The sequence below is a fragment of the Triticum aestivum genome, chromosome 6D (genome assembly GCF_018294505.1).
Source record: "Triticum aestivum cultivar Chinese Spring chromosome 6D, IWGSC CS RefSeq v2.1, whole genome shotgun sequence".
Lineage (NCBI taxonomy): Eukaryota > Viridiplantae > Streptophyta > Magnoliopsida > Poales > Poaceae > Triticum > Triticum aestivum.
Window position 1 is genome coordinate 217,680,679 of NC_057811.1, and position 19,439 is coordinate 217,700,117.

A 19,439-nucleotide genomic window follows, 5' to 3' on the forward strand; every position below is an offset into this window, starting at 1 on the left:
AAATTTCTTTGAACAACATCCTCTGCTTAAACACAATCTGCCTATTGAAACTCAAGGAGGTCCTCCTCCACCTAAAGGCGACCCTGTGTTTGAATTGAAACAATTGCCAGACACTTTGAAGCATGCTTAACTCGATGAGAAAAAGATATATCATGTTATTATTAGTGCTAACCTTTTAGAACATGAAGAAGAGAGATTATTGAAAATTCTGAAGAAGCATCGAGTTGCTATTGGATATACTCTTGATGATCTTAACACTACAAAAAATACACTTCCGTGATGATACGTGTTTGTCATAGTGGGTCACGTTTTCTGTCATGCATGTACATCCATGACGATTTTATGACAGAATCAAGATAGTCATACATGTGCTGTCGTATAAGTGTTCCATGACATTACCAAAATTATCATCACGGAAGTGTCCACTTCCATGACGATAAATCGCGCGTCATAGAAGTGCTTTCGTCAAGGGTAACCGATATGTGGCATCCACCATAACGGGTCACCGTTTAGCTATCGGGTTCCGGTTTGGATCCGATAACCCGTTAACAGCCCGGACCAATGGGGATTTTCCACGTGTAAAATTCTCAATGGCCAGAGGAACCATGTGACGGCTCATCGTTGGGACATATGTCATCCACTCATTGGACCGAAGGCGCCTATGATACGTCGACACATGGCACAACACAACAAAGGCCCATTCCGATGAAAAGGCTAGCCCGTTTGACTTGGTCAAAAGTTAGCGGGCCGGCCCATGGAAAGCCTGTTAATGGCCTGTTCACATATAGCCCATTTATAGCCCGCTAACTCATGACCCATTACGGCCTACCCGAATTTAGCCCAGTAGCATCTTCTGGGTCGTCCAATATAATTCCAGCCTGTTGTAACTTCCGGCTCATGTATGGCCCATGACGTCTTTCCGCCCATAGGGGGCCATTTGTAACTCTGGGCCTATTAAAGGCCCGAGATGAAACTAGCCCACAATGAACAGTGTACTGCTTTATACCCATTAATGGCCCATTATTCAATTGGCCGTTTCCATCCCGTGTTAACTTTCGTCCTTCTAAGGGCCCATTTATTCGTGGGCTCATTTCTAGAATTCAGTTACTTACGGTCCGTTACTGTCCTATTCCGTTTGTGGGCCAAATTCTGCCCGTGGTTACAGTCGGCCCATTTGTGGCCCGTTAACCGATTAGGTTGTTTTCATAGCATCATCAAATACGGCCTATTAATAGCCCGTTATGGTCGGGCCATAAAACAAACAATTTCCACTCTAGCCCGTTTACGACACATTTTGCGGACTGTTATTGGTCCAAGAATAGTACGACCCATGTTTGGCGAAATGATTGTACGGCCCATAGAAGGCCCATAGATTAGATGACTAGAAGAAGGCCCATGGATCCTACGGCCCGTAGAAGTACGGCCCGTAGGAGGGCCATGGTCACTACAGCAGGTAGCAGGACCATGGTTACAACAGTCTGTGTGTTGCCATGGTTATTGTGGCCTAGTTACAAAAATAGGTTATTGTGGCCACTAGAAAAACATGGAAAAAGAACTGCAGTGACTACAAGCAAACAAGTAACAGTGGTACGCGTCGGTCCTAAATAAATGGTTTTTAATCCCTTTCCGCGACGGCATTTGGAACCGTCGCCAAGTGAGATAGGGTGTCCTTCCCACACGACCCAAAAATCGTCGGGGATAGGCCCTCCTGGGACCCAGGCTGGGGCCGTGTGCGATCGGGCGAGGCATCGAAACCCAACCATTTCCGTAGGTATGTACATCCCACACGGTAATCCAAGAAAATCATTTCCATAGGTATATACATCCAACACGGTGAATCCTAGAAAAATATTTCCGTAGGTATGTATATCACACACAGTCAATCCAAGGAATTCGTTTATGTTCTTATGTACATCCCACACAGTCAATCCAGGGAAAACGTTTCCGTTCGTATGTATATCACACACAGTTCTTTGTGTGGAAACGTTTGTGCAAGGTGGCCTAACGCAAACAGTTCGCTGCCAGAAGCCGCGTGTGATTGTTAGTTGATCGAACACGCCTACTTTCTAGAAACCGTGCGGGTTGTTTGAGTTCATCGCCCACGGTGCTGTCTGAGTAACCGTCTGCAATAGAAAACCGCAATAAGCAGGGTAACTAGCCTATTATTGATAATCCATGTACTAATCAAACTAATATTTCTTATAAAACACGCCAGATATTTCATATCCGTATAAAAGCAACCAGGATTTCATAATCCAATTACATCAGATAGCTTTGGCACTTAGTTACGCCATTGCACAACAGCACCAAGTTTCACATGCAGCATCAAAAACCGTTGGAAAGTAGCATCATACACGGTAAATAGACAGATGAATCTCATTTTGGAAACTGCAGAAGTGGAAGGCAAATATTGAGCCTTCAGTGATGTTGAATGTCCTTGCAACTTTAGGCTAGTGGCTATGGATAATTGCCCGCCCAACCTTCGTCCTCTTCAGTAAGACTTCAATATTGTACCGTGGGTATTGAATGAATACCTTCCTCGCCTCTTGACCATGCAGGTGGTTTGAGAGGTAATCATCGGTGAACTGCTTTGAAAAGTATTGAAAACAAAGCTATGCATAAATCGCTGTTGTAAATTTTGAAATGGCGCAAGGGGTAAAAACAAGGTAAACGAGTTGGTACCATCCTATAGTTGACTGATGTCTTCTTCATTGTGCAAACAAAGATCTTGCTATTATTCATCGCAAGTTTCTTCATCCTAACAATCTTTCTGAGTTTCTTGACTTGACTGATATTCATGGACGTCCCATTTCCCCATATGCAAAATGGGTCGAACAGTGGGTCTAAGCCTCTGACAGCAGGACCTACATGTGCAGGACCAAATTGTAAGAAACCTAAATATTAGAATGATTCCTGCAACTGCACAATAATGTGCTATTAGCCAAAGGACCCTGATTGAACAAACCTCGATGGTAAACCACAGTGTCTCCCATTGTTTCCCTGCAACACACATAAGGAAGATCTTGATCAGGTTAATTGAGAGTTGACATACTATCAGTAGAATATGTATTGAGTACAGCCAAATTCGATTGGTATCACATGCATAACAATACAAAATTGTACCCACAGCAAATGAAAATCAAATTGCAGAACTGAACCAAACAGATAAATGGACAGCAGACCAAATGAACCAAAATAGTTAGCTGAGCACCACATTGCAGAATAAAACATGTACTAGAAGATAAGACAGTTAACAAAACAAAGAATGCTTGAGAACAGTACTACGAAATGTAGTAATTGTTGAACCAAAGTGTTAACTGAACATTACATTTCAGAGGACCAAACTGTTAACTGAACATCCGATTGCATATTAATATTACAGAGGACAAATCACTAGAAGACACTAGCGGTGGCCTCGATAAAACACCACGAACTGTATTTTAAAGTAGACAACTGCGCGGCGGTGTCGACGGTGGCCTTGAAGACGAGGTGCTCCTCCAAGATCTGGCGGTCGACACGCATGGCAGCCATAGCGACCTCGTTCGCGCGTGCGGACGCATGCTACTCAGCTCCACGTTATACTGTGTGTAAAATGGCTCTGGGCAGCACTTTTTGGAGGAGGGGGGAAGTGATTTGAGTGGAAGGTGTCGCTCCATCAGTCGGGGCATGTGGGACGGGAAAGGAGGAGGATGGTGTGGGTGGGGTGTGGATTACCTGACCATATCGACGAGGCCGCGCAGCAAGAAGAAGGGGCGCCGACAAGGAGGCGGCGCTGCATGAAGAAGGGTCGCCGGCGAGGAGGCGGTGCTGCAAGAAGAAGGGTAGCCGGCGAGGAGGCGGCCCTGCAAGAAGAAGGGTCGCCCGCGAGGAGGCTGAGCTGCCAGTAAGCAGCAGTGAAGGTTTGAACTTGGAAAGCAAGGAGGAATAGTGGAATGTGGCTTTTGGTAGGAGGGAGGGGGCGGGGAGATAGATATTTCCGCGGTGGCAAAAAAAATTCGCTCAGTATCGCGAGAAACTGGCGCGCAAGTGTGGTTCAAACGGGGGCGGTGGACTGTAGACGACGAAGCTTCTTGCGTAAGCCTGACAAGACGGTGTGCCAAGATATTTTATATAGCATCACACAGGATTCTTTCTAGTAAACTATTTGTGGTATACCTGATTTTTCCATTATGTTTTGAAAGACAAAATGGTGTTACGGAGGGAAAGGATGGTGTTTGAATTGCTAGAACATTTACGTATAGTGAACATGCAACTAGTACATGAGTGTCCTGTTTACATTTGGAATTATTCCGGGTTCGTTTGGCATTTTTATGCATTAATTGAGTTTCTGGGCATTTAATGTGCATAATTCAAATTTGAACTACAAGCACATGCTCCAATGCACCAAAGTTGTTTGAAAAATCACATGTGTGTCCTTGGGTGAATTTCTAGGTCCCATGAAAGATATGGGAGTGAAATTCAAACATCTGGGCATCGTGGCTCGGCCGGAAAGATTGAGAAACTTGGTTTTTTAGTTCCTGTAAATCCAAAACACACATGAAAATCATGAAACTTGGCATGGTGTCATGACATGGCACCAACATGTTGCGGTAATTTCTTTGGCCGAATTGGGACAAGCTTTGGTGTAGGCTTATTGCAAACCGGCGCTTCCCTCAAGAAGGCTCCTGGTTCCGAGAGGGAACGTGTCACCTCCGTGTGCGAAATGACATACGTACACTGCCTTCTCCCGCCTTAATTTTTGTACACTGGCAGATTAGACCAAATAGAAGTATCATGCTAAATTTTGGGATTATTCCGTGTTCGTTTGGCCTTTTTTATACATTAATTGAGTTTCTAGACATTTAATGTGCATAATTCAAATTTGAACTACAAGCACATGCTCCAGTGCACCAAAGTTGTTTGAAAAATCACATGTGTGTCCTTGGGTGAATTTCTAGGTCCCATGAAAGATATGGGAGTGAAATTCAAACATCTGGGCGTCGTGGCTCGGCCGGAAAGATTGAGAAACTTGGTTTTTTAGTTCCTGTAATTCCAAAACACGCGTGAAAATAATGAAACTTGGCATGGTCTCATGACATGGCACCAACATGATGTGGTAATTTTTCTGTCCGATTTGTGAAGGCGCACACATTAACAATCAACAAAGTCATTTTGGAACAAGTGCTGTCATGTTACATATCGGAAACACAAGTATTATTGAAATCGTGGGCGTTCGACTTACCAATTTTGTGCGGCCACGCGTCCCCTTTTTTTATTGGCTAGGAGGTGCTGTGCGGGGTAGCTATTTGAGTACGGGAGGCGTGCGATTAGACCCCCGCGTGCTCATCAGGAGGAGAGCCCTTTGACCGCTACCCACCGCGCACCTCCCTCCCGACGTCTCCATTAATGGCGCCCAACCTCCTGTAAAGAAAGTTTTGCATGGATCTTGATGTAAGATCCGACTGACCTATATAGCATCGACTGCGACTTATAGCAAGCATGATGAATACAAGGACGATGAAAGTGGATAATAATTGTCTTACATATTTAGAAACATAATTAAAAAAAGCCACATGCGACAACGCCCGAAATACACAAGGGCAAAAGAAGAAGGAAGACAATGATCTGGATCGCTGATCTCTACTTTCTTGATGCGTTGCTGCAGGCCGAGGGAACTAGTCTCCGCAGCGAGTGGCGATGAGCTCTTTCTTGTCCTCAAGATGCTGGTTGAGAGCATCCACGGATTCCTCCACCAGCCTTCTCTGCTCGATGCGCAGCATGGCATTCTCGTCCATAAGTTTCTCGACGAAGACGCCGGTCCTCTTCAACAAGGCAGTGGTCTGCTCCTGCTGCTCCGCACTTCCGACGATCTTCGCCCTCAGCAGGTCGCGCTCGGCCCAGAGCTTCGCATTGCTCTCATTTAGTTGCCGGATGATGTTGGTAGACTGTTCAAACGAGGCTTTCAGGTCATCCTGCAACCTCGCCCACCTAGAGATCTAATCCATCTGCCTAAGGACGAGGGCACGCATGCGCCTGTAAGAGTCCTCACCTACCCGCAAGGCATTTCCCAGGTCTCCACGGCGCGGGAGGACATCTCTACTGCATTCGCGGCGCGGCGGGACATCTCTTCTGCTTCCACGGCGCGGCCTGACCAGTCTGCTGCCTCGACGGCGCGGAGGGTCCTCCGTGCTGCTTCGGCGGCGCGGCGAGACCTCTCTGTTGCTATGGTCGTGCGGCGGGACATGTTGGCTGCTTTCGCGGTGAGGCGGGACATCTCTTGTGCTTCCGCTTCCAGGCTCGCCTCTCCCTAGTGGCAATCTCTCGACCCAGAACTCACGCTGGCCATGGCGGACGCAAGGGAACGATGATGAATGACTTGTTTGTTTTTGACTTTTTGTGGATGAGGAGTTGACGAGGAATGTGCAGTCATCTTGGAGTAGTAGTATTTATAACCACGTAGTAATACGCTCCTAAGTGGCAAACCGTTTAGGTTTTGATCGGTGTGAACAGGTTTGCAATTTGGAATGTGACGGGACGCGGCCTCCCTGTTCTTCTAAAAAAAATTGTGACGGGACGCATGCTCAAAATTTGCTGATGGTTATAAGTGCGGCACTATTGCCGGAAGGCGTAACGTGGGCACGTACGCCTTCTCGGCCGCGTACGTGGCATTTGCACCATAGGGTGCACCGCAATACGCAATGTCAGCACACGTCTTGTTCCAACAATCATGCGCGCTCGTTATTACCATCGCGCACGCTTCTTTTAATTAGAATGGGTGTGCCCGTCTAGAGCACACACGTTGATCTATCTAACTGTTTCAGTTTGTTTTGGCTAATCTCAAACAGTTCATCCATGTTAAGTGTATGCCATCAATCGTAGACACTTTGATCTGGGTTACCCGTTTCTGTTTTGTTGCCTAATCGCAAAGAGTTAATCCTTCTGAAGCGTATGCCCTCAATCACACACACCCTTATCTGGCTGTACGTTTCTTTTGTGTTGCCTAATCACAAACAGTTCATTCGAGTGAACCATATGATGTATATCGCACACACCTTCATCCGGCTGCCCATTTGTTTTGTGTTGCCTAATCACAAACAGTTCATCCGAGTGAACCGTATGCTCTATATCGCACACGCCTTCATCAGGCTGCCCATTTCTTTTGTTCCGCATCATCGCAAACAGTTCACTAGACTGAACCGTATGCCCTGGATCGCACACGCAACTAAAATCTGAACCGTGTTTGATGCATCCTCCATTGCAAGCGTTTTGCACCTTTTTTGACGGGTTTTTTACATCCCCGTTTGTGATTAATGCATCACACACAGTTTCGTGAAAGGGTCTCTGATCGTAGTGTCGCGTTAGCCGCATCCTGCAGTAGTGTAAGCAATACAATAAGGAAATAAATAAGCAAGCAACTAACGCTAGGCTATTACGGCTATGACACATATTACATCCACTGGGCATCAAAGTTTGCCACCAGTGCAAATATAGGGAACAAAGCAGCATATTACATACACTGGCCGTCGAAATTAGCCACCAGTGCAAATAAACGCGGCAGCAAAACAAGTCCATAACTGAAACAACTTCAGAAGAGCTCAAGAAACAGATAAGGTTCACGATAGTGAGACATCCTGGGTATCCACCATGCTGGCAATAAGCTTAGCAAGCTTATTAGCTTTCTCCTGTTTCACCGATGCTTGCTGTTGCACCAGAAAGTGTGCATCTGAATGCTCCAGGGACTTCTGCAGTCCTTTGACTTCTTGTCGCAGCACAGCTGATTGATGTCTTTCAGCTTGTAGTTGAGACTAAAGAAACCGAACTGATTCAGACAGTGAGTTTGAATAGCTTGTGCCAGCGGTAATGGCCAGTAACTCGAACACTGCACCAAGACATAACTTTGGGGTTGTCTCACTATCGTCAAGAAAGTTTTCCTTAGCTGTTTTATCCGCTTTGTTGGAGACCAACAAGGATGTCTCACTATCCTGAACCTTATCTGCATTACTTCCTTTACCATTGCATAATAAGGCACTCTTCCCCAATATTCTGTCAGCATTCTAAAAGAAGAAACAAATAGACACATAACAGGTTTAGCATGTACTAGTATATGAAACTCATTTCGGTGAACCAGTTCATTAGTAAGATGGACAGGATTAAACTACCAAGTCTTCTATTGCCAAGTAGTACATAATAAAAGCATCAAACAAACATATATCTATGTCCTATGGTCACTGCATTGTCTTGCCAAACCAAAATAGAGACACGGTTCAAAGCATATCAGTTCAAGACAAAGCAGCACTGAAAGAATACAAATCGTGGGAAACTACACGGCACAACAAGATTTCAGATGGGTACCACGGGTCTACATGTACAACAACACTATTGGCTCTGTTTTGATGCTAGTAATTTGCATGATATGAGAAGTCAACTGTATACACAATTGAAATTGAAATCAACAGAGCTATTTATAAGAGCAAACCTATTAAAGAAACAAGCGTAAACATACCTGTTGTGCCATTGGAGTTTTGATTGGATCCCTCAATTTAAAAATAAGTTTGTATGAGTAAATACAGTGATACAAGAGCAAAGCAGTATGCACGATAGCAATGGAATCTTAAATGAGAACAGTTGTTCTTCAGGTTTAAGCACTTGTTCTACATGAACAGAGCACAGTAAGACGCAGGCATATAGTACTTAAAAATAAAAAATGAGCCCATGGACCTTACCACATTCTTGGTTCGGGGCCAGTACAGAACAAGGTGTTCCCAGTCATCGTCCAGTAAATGTGTCTCAGGAGAACGTAAGGTTATTTGATGAATTTCTTTGCCAGTGAAGTACATTTTCTTCAGGTAATTCCAATACTGCCACCAAGCATTCTTGAAGACAGCAGAGGTATTAGCACAGTTTACCTCATCCAGAGTTTGCAAATCGGTCCTTCTATATAGAGAAAAATGGGAAAGTTTGTTGTATTATAACCATCATGGAGGTAGAATGTATGGAATAAAGCAAAGTAATTGCCATGAATAACATTACTTACACATAATTCCTAGACAAAAACCTGCAACTGGCATTTTCCTTCATCTTCAGTATAAGATTTCCATGATGGGAAGATACGCACATAGGATTTAACAACATCAAATGTGATAGATGCTAAACTATGAATGGATAGTTGTGCTTCCTCCACAGGAATAGGTGTACTAACTGGTGGAGTTAGGGTTCGTCGTGGTAGTACTGGCGCTTTGGGCACTGGAGATGTCTTACTAACTACTCTTGTTTGGGAGTTCTATGGTGGAGATGGTGCTGTGTCGACAGGAACTGGGTTACTATCTGCTGGGATTGGGTTTAGATTGGGTGAAGCTGGTTCTCTGTCCATCGCAGTAGGGTTTCAATCTGCGAGAGTCTGAGTTATGTGTGGTAGGGCTGGTTCTCGTACATATACAATTGGGGTGCTATCTCCACCAAGAGGTAGCACTGTTTTATTTGAAGACCGTGTTTCTACTCCACTAGATACTGCCATCACCCGCTCCAATTCAAACGACTGATAAATAGGAAACATAGTTGAATGTACAGACATTGTATGAGAGACAGATGCAATAGATAGTGTGGAAAAAAGAGGGTATGAAATAGTTGACATGTATATTGCTTAACTAACAAGGATAGCATGGCATAATTTCATATATATGATGTCTATCTAAACTGGATAGCATAGCATGACATAATTCAAAGATATGAAGACTAACTAAATAGGATGGCATGAGATAATTATATGATGTCTTTAGTAAACAGGTTCGCATGACATAATTCACATACATGTTATCTAAGTAATCAGGATCGCATGATTTAATCCACATATGTGATTTATATGCTAAGGAGAGGGCGCATATATGATGTCTGAACTAAGAACATGGTGTTGAATATTATGTATATGATGTCTAAACTATACAATGCAAGACACCATATGCATGATATGAGCAGTATAACCGTGCCAAGTTAGAGAACACATCTCGGTGGGGGAATAGGACTGGTCATCTATCTCTGAATCTTTCTCTGAGGAGCTATCGGGATCCAGCAAGAGATCTGTGATGTCTACTACGCAACCTTCTCCTTGTAGACGTTGTTGGGCCTCCGAGTGCAGAGGTTTGTAGGACAGTAGCAATTTTCCCTCAAGTGGATGACCTAAGGTTTATCAATCCGTGGGAGGCATAGGATGAAGATGGTCTCTCTCAAGCAACCCTGCAACCAAATAACAAAGAGTCTCTTGTGTCCCCAACACACCCAATACAATGGTATATAGGTGCACCAGTTCGGCGAAGAGATGGTGATACAAGTGCAATATGGATGGTAGATATAGGTTTTTGTAATCTGAAATTATAAAAACAGCAAGGTAACTAATGATAAAAGTGAGCGTAAACGGTATTGCAATGCGTTGAAACAAGGCCTAGGTTTCATACTTTCACTAGTGCAAGTTCTCTCAACAAAAATAATATAATTGGATCATATAACTATACCTCAACATGCAACAAAGAGTCACTCCAAAGTCACTAATAGTGGAGAACAAACGAAGAGATTATGGTAGGGTACGAAACCACCTCAAAGTTATCCTTTCTGATCGATCTATTCAAGAGTCCGTAGTAAAATACCATGAAGCTATTCTTTCCGTTCGATCTATCATAGAGTTCGTACTAGAATAACACCTTAAGACACAAATCAACCAAAACCCTAATGTCACCTAGATACTCCAATGTCACCTCAAGTATCCGTGGGTATGATTATATGATATGCATCACACAATCTCAGATTCATCTATTCAACCAACACAAAAGTACTTCAAAGAGTGCCCCAAAGTTTCTACCGGAGAGTAAAGACGAAAACGTGTGCCAACCCCTATGCATAAGTTCATTGAACCCGCAAGTTGATCACCAAAACATACATCAAGTAGATCACGTGAATATCCCATTGTCACCACAGATAAGCACGGCAAGACATACATCAAGTGTTCTCAAATCCTTAAAGACTCAATCCGATAAGATAACTTCAAAGGGAAAACTCAATCCATTACAAGAGAGTAGAGGGGGAGAAACATCGTAAGATCCAACTATAATAGCAAAGCTCGTGATACATCAAGATCGTGCCGAATCAAGAACAAGAGAGAGAGAGATCAAACACATAGCTACTGGTACATACCCTCAGCCCCGAGGGTGAACTACTCCCTCCTCGTCATGGAGATCGCTGGGATGATGAAGATGGCCACCGGTGAGGGATCCCCCCTCCGGCAGGGTGCCGGAACAGGGTCCCGATTGGTTTTTGGTGGCTACAGAGGCTTGCGGCAGCGGAACTCCTGATCTATTCTGTTCCGCGATGTTTTTAGGGTATATGGATATATATATAGGCGAAGGAAGTCGGTCAGGGGAGCCACGAGGGGCCCACGAGGGTGGAGGGCGCGCCTAGGGGGGGGCAGGCGCGCCTCCCTGCCTCGTGGCCACCTCGAAGCTTCCTTGACTTCAACTCCAAGTCTCCTGGATCACGTTCGTTCCAAAAATCACGCTCCCGAAGGTTTCATTCCGTTTGGACTCCATTTGATATTCCTTTTCTGCGAAACACTGAAACAAGGGAAAAACAGAAACTGGCACTAGGCTCTGGGTTAATAGGCTAGTCCCAAAAATAATACAAAAGTGCTTAGTAAATCCCATTAAACATCCAAAAGAGATAATATAATAGCATGGAACAATCAAAAATTATAGCTACGTTGGAGACGTATCAGCATCCCCAAGCTTAATTCCCGCTCGTCCTCGAGTAGGTAAATGATAAAAACAGAATTTTTGATGTGGAATGCTACCTAACATAATTCTCAATGCAATTCTGTTTATTGTGGCAAGAATATTAAGATCCATAAGATTCAAGATAAAAGTTTAATATTGACATGAAAACAATAATATTTCAAGCATACTAATAAAGCAATCATGTCTTCTCAAAATAACATGGCCAAAGCAAGCTATCCCTACAAAATCATATAGTCTGGCTATGCTCTATCTTCATCACACAAAATATTTAAATCATGCACAACCCCGATGACAAGCCAAGCAATTGTTTCATACTTTTTATGTTCTCAAACTTTTTCAATCTTCACGCAATACATGAGCGTGAGCCATGGACATAGCACTATAGGTGGAATAGAATGGTGGTTGTGGAGAAGACAAAAAGGGGAAGATAGTCTCACATCAACTAGGCGTATCAACGGGCTATGGAGATGCCCATCAATAGATATCAATGTGAGTGAGTAGGGATTACCATGCAACGGATGCACTAGAGATATAAGTGTATGAAAGCTCAACAAAAGAAACTATGTGGGTGTGCATCCAACTCGCTTGCTCACGAAGACCTAGGGCAATTTGAGGAATCCCATCATTGGAATATACAAGACAAGTTCTATAATGTAAAATTCCCACTAGTATATGAAAGTGACAACATAGGAGACTCTCTATCATGAAGATTATGGTGCTACTTTGAATCACAAGTGTGGTAAAAGGATAGTAGCATTGTCCCTTCTCTCTTTTTCTATCATTTTTTTCATTTTTTTATTTGGGATTTTTCTCTTTTTTAGGCCTCTCTCTTTTTTTTAGTCCGGAGTCTCATCCCGACTTGTGGGGGAATCATAGTCTCCATCATCCTTTCCTCACTGGGACAATGCTCTAATAATGATGATCATCACACTTTTATTTACTTACAACTCAAGAATTACAACTCGATACTTAGAACAAAATATGAGTCTATATATGAATGCCTCCGGCGGTGTACCGGGATGTGGAATGAATCAAGAGTGACATGTAAGAAAGAATTATGAAGGTGGCTTTGCCACAAATACGATGTCGACTACATGATCATGCAAAGCAATATGACAATGATGGAGCGTGTCATAATAAACAGAACGGTGGTAAGTTGCATGGAAATATATCTCGGAATGGCTATGGAAATGCCATAATAGGTAGGTATGGTGGCTGTTTTGAGGAAGGTATATGGTGGGTGTATGATACTGGCGAAAAGTGCGCGGTATTAGAGAGGCTTGCAATGGTGGAAGGGTGAGAGTGCGTATAATCCATGGACTCAACATTAGTCATAAAGAACTCATATACTTGTTGCAAAAATCTATTAGTTATCAAAACGAAGTACTACGCGCATGCTCCTAGGGGGATAGATTGGTAGGAAAAAACCATCGCTCGTCCCCGACCGCCACTCATAAGGAAGACAATCAATAAATAAATCATGTCCGACTTCATCACATAACGGTTCACCATACGTGCATGCTACGGGAATCACAAACTTTAGAACAAGTATTTCTCAAATTCACAACTACTCAACTAGCATGACTCTAATATCACCATCTTCATATCTCAAAACAATCATAAGGAATCAAACTTCTCATAGTATTCAATGCACTTTATATGAAAGTTTTTTATTATATCCCTCTTGGATGCCCATAATATTAGGACTAATTTCATAACCAAAGCTAATTACCATGCTGTTCTAAAGACTCTCAAAATGATATAAGTGAAGCATGAGAGTTCATCTATTTCTTCAAAATAAAACTATCGTCATGCTCTAAAATATATAAGTGAAGTACTAGAGCAAACGACAAACTACTCCAAAAGATATAAGTGAAGATCAATGAGTAGCCGAATAATTATGCAACTATGTGAAGATTCTCTAACATTTAAGAATTTGAGATCTTGGTATTTTATTGAAACAGCAAGCAAAACTAAAGAAAATAAAATGACGCTCCAAGCAAAACACATATCATGTGGTGAATAAAAATATAGCTCCAAGTAAAGTTACCGATGAACGAAGACGAAAGAGGGGATGCCATCCGGGGCAACCCCAAGCTTAGGCTCTTGGTTGTCCTTGAATATTACCTTGGGGTGCCTTGGTCATCCCCAAGCTTAGGCTTACTCCTTATTCCATAGTCCATCGAATCTTTACGCAAAAAACTTGAAAACTTCACAACACGAAACTTAACAGAAAACTCGTGAGCTCCGTTAGCGAAAGAAAACAAAACACCACTTCATGGTACTGTAATGAACTCATTCTTTATTTATATTGGTGTTAAACTTACTGTATTCCAACTTCTCTATTGTTTATAAACTCTTTTACTAGCCATAAACTCATCAAAATAAGCAAACAACACAGGAAAAACAGAATCTGTCAAAAACAGAACAGTCTGTAGTAATCTGTAACTAACGCAAACTTCTGAAACTCTAAAAATTCTGCCAAAATAGGACGACCTAAATAATTTGTTTATTGATCTTCTGCAATTGGAATCATTATTATATCACGTTCTGGTAATTTTAACAATTGTTTTCGTGAACAGAAAGTTTCTAGAATTTTCAGCAAGATCAAATAACTATCATCCAAGAAGATCCTATAGGTTTAACTTGGCACAAACACTAATTAAAACATAAAACCACATCTAACCAGTGGCTAGATATATTATTTATTCCTAAACAGGACCAAAAAGCAAGAAACTAAAATAAAATTTGGTTGCCTCCCAACAAGCGCTATCGTTTAACGCCGCTAGCTAGGCATGATGATTTCAATGATGCTCACATAAGACATAAGAATTGAAACATAAAGAGAGCATCAGGAAGAATATGACTAGCACATTCAAGTCTAACCCACTTCCTATGCATAGGGATTTTGTTATCAAACAATTTATGGGAACAATAATCAACTAGCATAGGAAGGCAAAACAAGCATAACTTCAAAACTTTAAGCACAAAAAGAGGAAACTTGATATTATTACAATTCCTACAAGCATATATTCCTCCCTCATAATAATTTTCAGTAGCATCATGAATGAATTCAAAAATATAATCAACACCTAAAGCATTCTTTTCATGATCTACATGTATAGAATTTTTATTACTCTCGACATAAGCAAATTTCTTCTCATTCGGAATAGTGGGAGTATCATAAGAGACTCGAATACTATAAATTGTTTCCACATTAAATGAGTAATGTTTAGAAAAAGGGTAATCATAATCATGACAAGTTTTATAAATATAATCATCACTACTTTTTATAGCATTAGTGTCATCACAATAATCATCATAAGTAGCAACTTTGTTCTCATCATAATCAATTGAAACCTCTTCCGAAATAGTGGATTCATCACTAAATAAAGTCATGACCTCTCCAAATCCACTTCCATAATTGTCACAATAAGATTCAACACCCTCCAAAATAGTGGGATCATTACTTCCTAAAGTTGACACTCTTCCAAACCCACTTTCATCAATATAATCATCATAAGTAGGAGGCATGCTATCATCATAATAAATTTGCATATCAAAACTTGGGAGGCTAATAACATCATCTTCATTAAACAAAGCATCCCCAAGCTTGGGACAAACATTAATTGTAGCAAATATATTCTCAAAAACATCATCTTCATCAAACATAGCATCCCCAAGCTTGGGCCTTTTCATATCATAAGCATAATCACTCTCATCATTAATAGTATGGATAGCACTAATAGTATAGCAATTATCATCATCACGATGAGTAATAGGAGCAACATCAATTGGGAGAGATACCTTTCTACCTTTGCTTATCCATCTTTTCTTTTTCTTCTTCACATCATGTGTGGGTTCAATCCTTTTTTTGGAGCTCCTTATTAATGAGATTGGTTGAATAGAAAGCTCCTCCTCGTTACCTGATTCATCATAAGAAATAATAGGAGAATATTGGGAAGTCTCTTCCCTTTCGTTAGTATTCTCTTCATCTTCTATTTGTTTTCATTTCTTTATGTAATTGGCAATATAAGGATTTTCAATGCAATTCACCGCACAATACATATAAATTTCTTCTAGATCAAAATTAAGAACTCTATCAAGGGAAAATAGGAATAACCTTAGTTATACGTTTCATTTCTTCATAACCCAAGAGCAAACTAAGTTCATTATGATGTGCAAGGGAAATCAAGTCATCACAATTTTTGGACACAATACGATCATGAAACAATTTGCATTGGGTACTGAAATGATCACGTTCATTGCAAAGTTCACAAGTATGGCTAAGAAAGTTTAAATTTTCAGCACAGACATCTAGCCATTCTTGCAACCACTTAGTTTCCAAATACTTATGCCTCTTGCAAAATCTATCTTCCCTGTTTGGTATGTACTTGCAAACTCTATGCACTCCACAAAAATCGACATGCTTATAAGAGATATTTTCATCATGACTAGTGCAATCATCATTAGTACTATGGATATTCAAAGAGTTCATACTAACAAAATTGCAATCATGCTCATCATTCAAAGATTTAGTGCCAAACATTTCAATGAATTCTTCTTCTAACACTTTGGCACAATTTTCCTTTCCATCATACTCACGAAAGATATTAAAAAGATGAAGCGTATGAGGCAAACTCAATTCCATTTTTTTGTAGTTTTCTTTTATAAACTAAACTAGTGCTAAAACAAGAAACTAAAAGATTCGATTGCAAGATCTAAATATATACCTTCAAGCACTCACCTCCCCGGCAACGGTGCCAGAATAGAGCTTGATGTCTACTACGCAACCTTCTCCTTGTGGACGTTGTTGGGCCTCCAAGTGCAGAGGTTTGTAGGACAGTAGCAAATTTCCCTCAAGTGGATGACCTAAGGTTTATCAATCTGTGGGAGGCGTAGGATGAAGATGGTCTCTCTCAAGCAACCCTGCAACCAAATAACAAAGAGTCTCTTGTGTCCCCAACACACCCTATACAATGGTAAATTGTATAGGTGCACTAGTTCGGCGAAGAGATGGTGATACAAGTGCAATATGGATGGTAGATATAGGTTTTTGTAATCTGAAATATAAAAACAGCAAGGTAACTAATGATAAAAGTGAGCGTAAACGGTATTGCAATGCGTTGAAACAAGGCCTAGGGTTCATACTTTCACTAGTGCAAGTTCTCTCAACAATAATAACATAATTGGATCATATAACTATCCCTCAACATGCAACAAAGAGTCACTCCAAAGTCACTAATAGCGGAGAACAAACAAGAGATTATGGTAGGGTACGAAACCACCTCAAAGTTATCCTTTCTGGATCGATCTATTCAAGAGTCCGTAGTAAAATAACATGAAGCTATTCTTTCCGTTTGATCTATCATAGAGTTCGTACTAGAATAACACCTTAAGATACAAATCAACCAAAACCCTAATGTCACCTAGATACTCCAATGTCATCTCAAGTATCCGTGGGTATGATTATACGATATGCATCACACAATCTCAGATTCATCTATTCAACCAACACAAAAGTACTTCAAAGAGTGCCCCAAAGTTTCTACCGGAGAGTCAAGATGAAAACGTGTGCCAACCCCTATGCATAAGTTCAGTCTGAACCCGCAAGTTGATCACCAAAACATACATCAAGTAGATCACGTGATATCCCATTGTCACCACAGATAAGCACGGCAAGACATACATCAAGTGTTCTCAAATCCTTAAAGACTCAATCCGATAAGATAACTTCAAAGGGAAAACTCAATCCATTACAAGAGAGTAGAGGGGGAGAAACATCATAAGATCCAACTATAATAGCAAAGCTTGTGATACATCAAGATCGTGCCGAATCAAGAACACGAGAGAGAGAGAGAGAGATCAAACACATAGCTACTGGTACATACCCTCAGCCCCGAGGGTGAACTACTCCCTCCTCGTCATGGAGATCGCCGGGATGATGAAGATGGCCACCGGTGAGGGATCCCCCATCCGGCAGGGTGCCGGAACAGGGTCCCGATTTGTTTTTGGTGGCTATAGAGGCTTGCGGCGGCGGAACTCCTGACCTATTCTGTTGCGCGATGTTTTTAGGGTATATGGATATATATAGGCGAAAGAAGTCGGTCAGGGGAGCCACGAGGGGCCCATGAGGGTGGAGGGTGCGCCCAGGGGGGCAGGCGCGCCTCCCTGTCTCGTGGCCACCTCGAAGCTTCCTTGACTTCAACTCCAAGTCTCCTGGATCACGTTCGTTCCAAAAATCACACTCCCGAAGGTTTCATTCCATTTGGACTCCGTTTGATATTCCTTTTCTGCGAAACACTGAAACAAGGGAAAAAACAGAAACTGGCACTGGGCTCTGGGTTAATAGGTTAGTCCCAAAAATAATATAAAAGTTCTTAGTAAATCCCATTAAACATCCAAAAGAGATAATATGCATGGAACAATCAAAAATTATAGATACGTTGGAGACGTATCAATCTGCTTCAACAGGTAGCACTGTCTACTCTGAAGACCTTGTTTTCACTCCAGATTTTTCCATCACCCCACTCAAATGGCTGATTCACAGGAAGAGTAGTTTAATGTACAAACATTGTGGACAAATGGAAATGTAATGAAGAAAAGGATGGGCAAGATATCACTCAAATATATGATGCCTGGTTAAACAAGATGGCATTGCATATTTCACATATATTATGGCTGGGTAAAAGAGATGAGACTGCATAATTCCCATATAGCATATAGAAACTAAACAGGTGGCATTACAGAACATGTCTAAACTAAGAAGATGACATATATGATGTCGAAAGTAGGCACTACATGGCAACATATGCATGATATGACTAACATCATCATGCCAAGTTAGAGCAAACACCTTGGGGGGTAAATAGGAGTGGTCAGCTGCGTCTGAATTCGCCTCAGAATAGATATCTTCCTCTAGATTACAATCTGGAGAGGGGGGGCGTTTGCCATTGAACCCACCATGGAGCGATGTCTGCATGACATTATATTGCCGCGCAAAACTCTTCTCTTTTTCTTTACATGTTCAGCATGACTGTGTACAATATCTGACATGCATACAGAAAAAATATAATGAGATTATGTGAGGAGAGCATGCAGAAATCTAGAATGATGGTAACAACTAGTTATGGATCCAAAAATAATGATACCAGGCAAATGATAGCTTTAATTTAATAAAAAGACAGATGATTATTTCTTTAATATTTGTTTCCCACCCAAGATGAACAACATAGGCATACCCTAGGTGAACTAGATAATAGCCATAGATACTATTCATTGTTGCCTTGATATGTGCCCCACAAGTAATTTTCAAACTCAAGTTTGAACATTAATTTGGACCTGGCTTTCAGTCTAAGAGGTGAACAATACAATAAAGTAGCAGGTAATATTAAGCAATGCATAACATAAGCAGGAACAAAAGAGTACGACCTCTCTTGTGGACCCGTGTACTCCTCAGGTTCATCTGCTGAGTCGATGATGATGATGCCGTTGCGGTGGGTGCCGGCGGCAGGGAAGGAGATCTGAGGCGGCGAAAGACGGTCAGGAGTCATGATGTCTGGTTTGTGGATGCTTTTGTCGATGGAGCAGCTAAGGTGAGGTGGACGACATCGTGGCAGGAGCAGGACAAACCACACAAGGTTTTCTTCGACACCTACCTGTAACTGAAGTAATTCTGTAAGG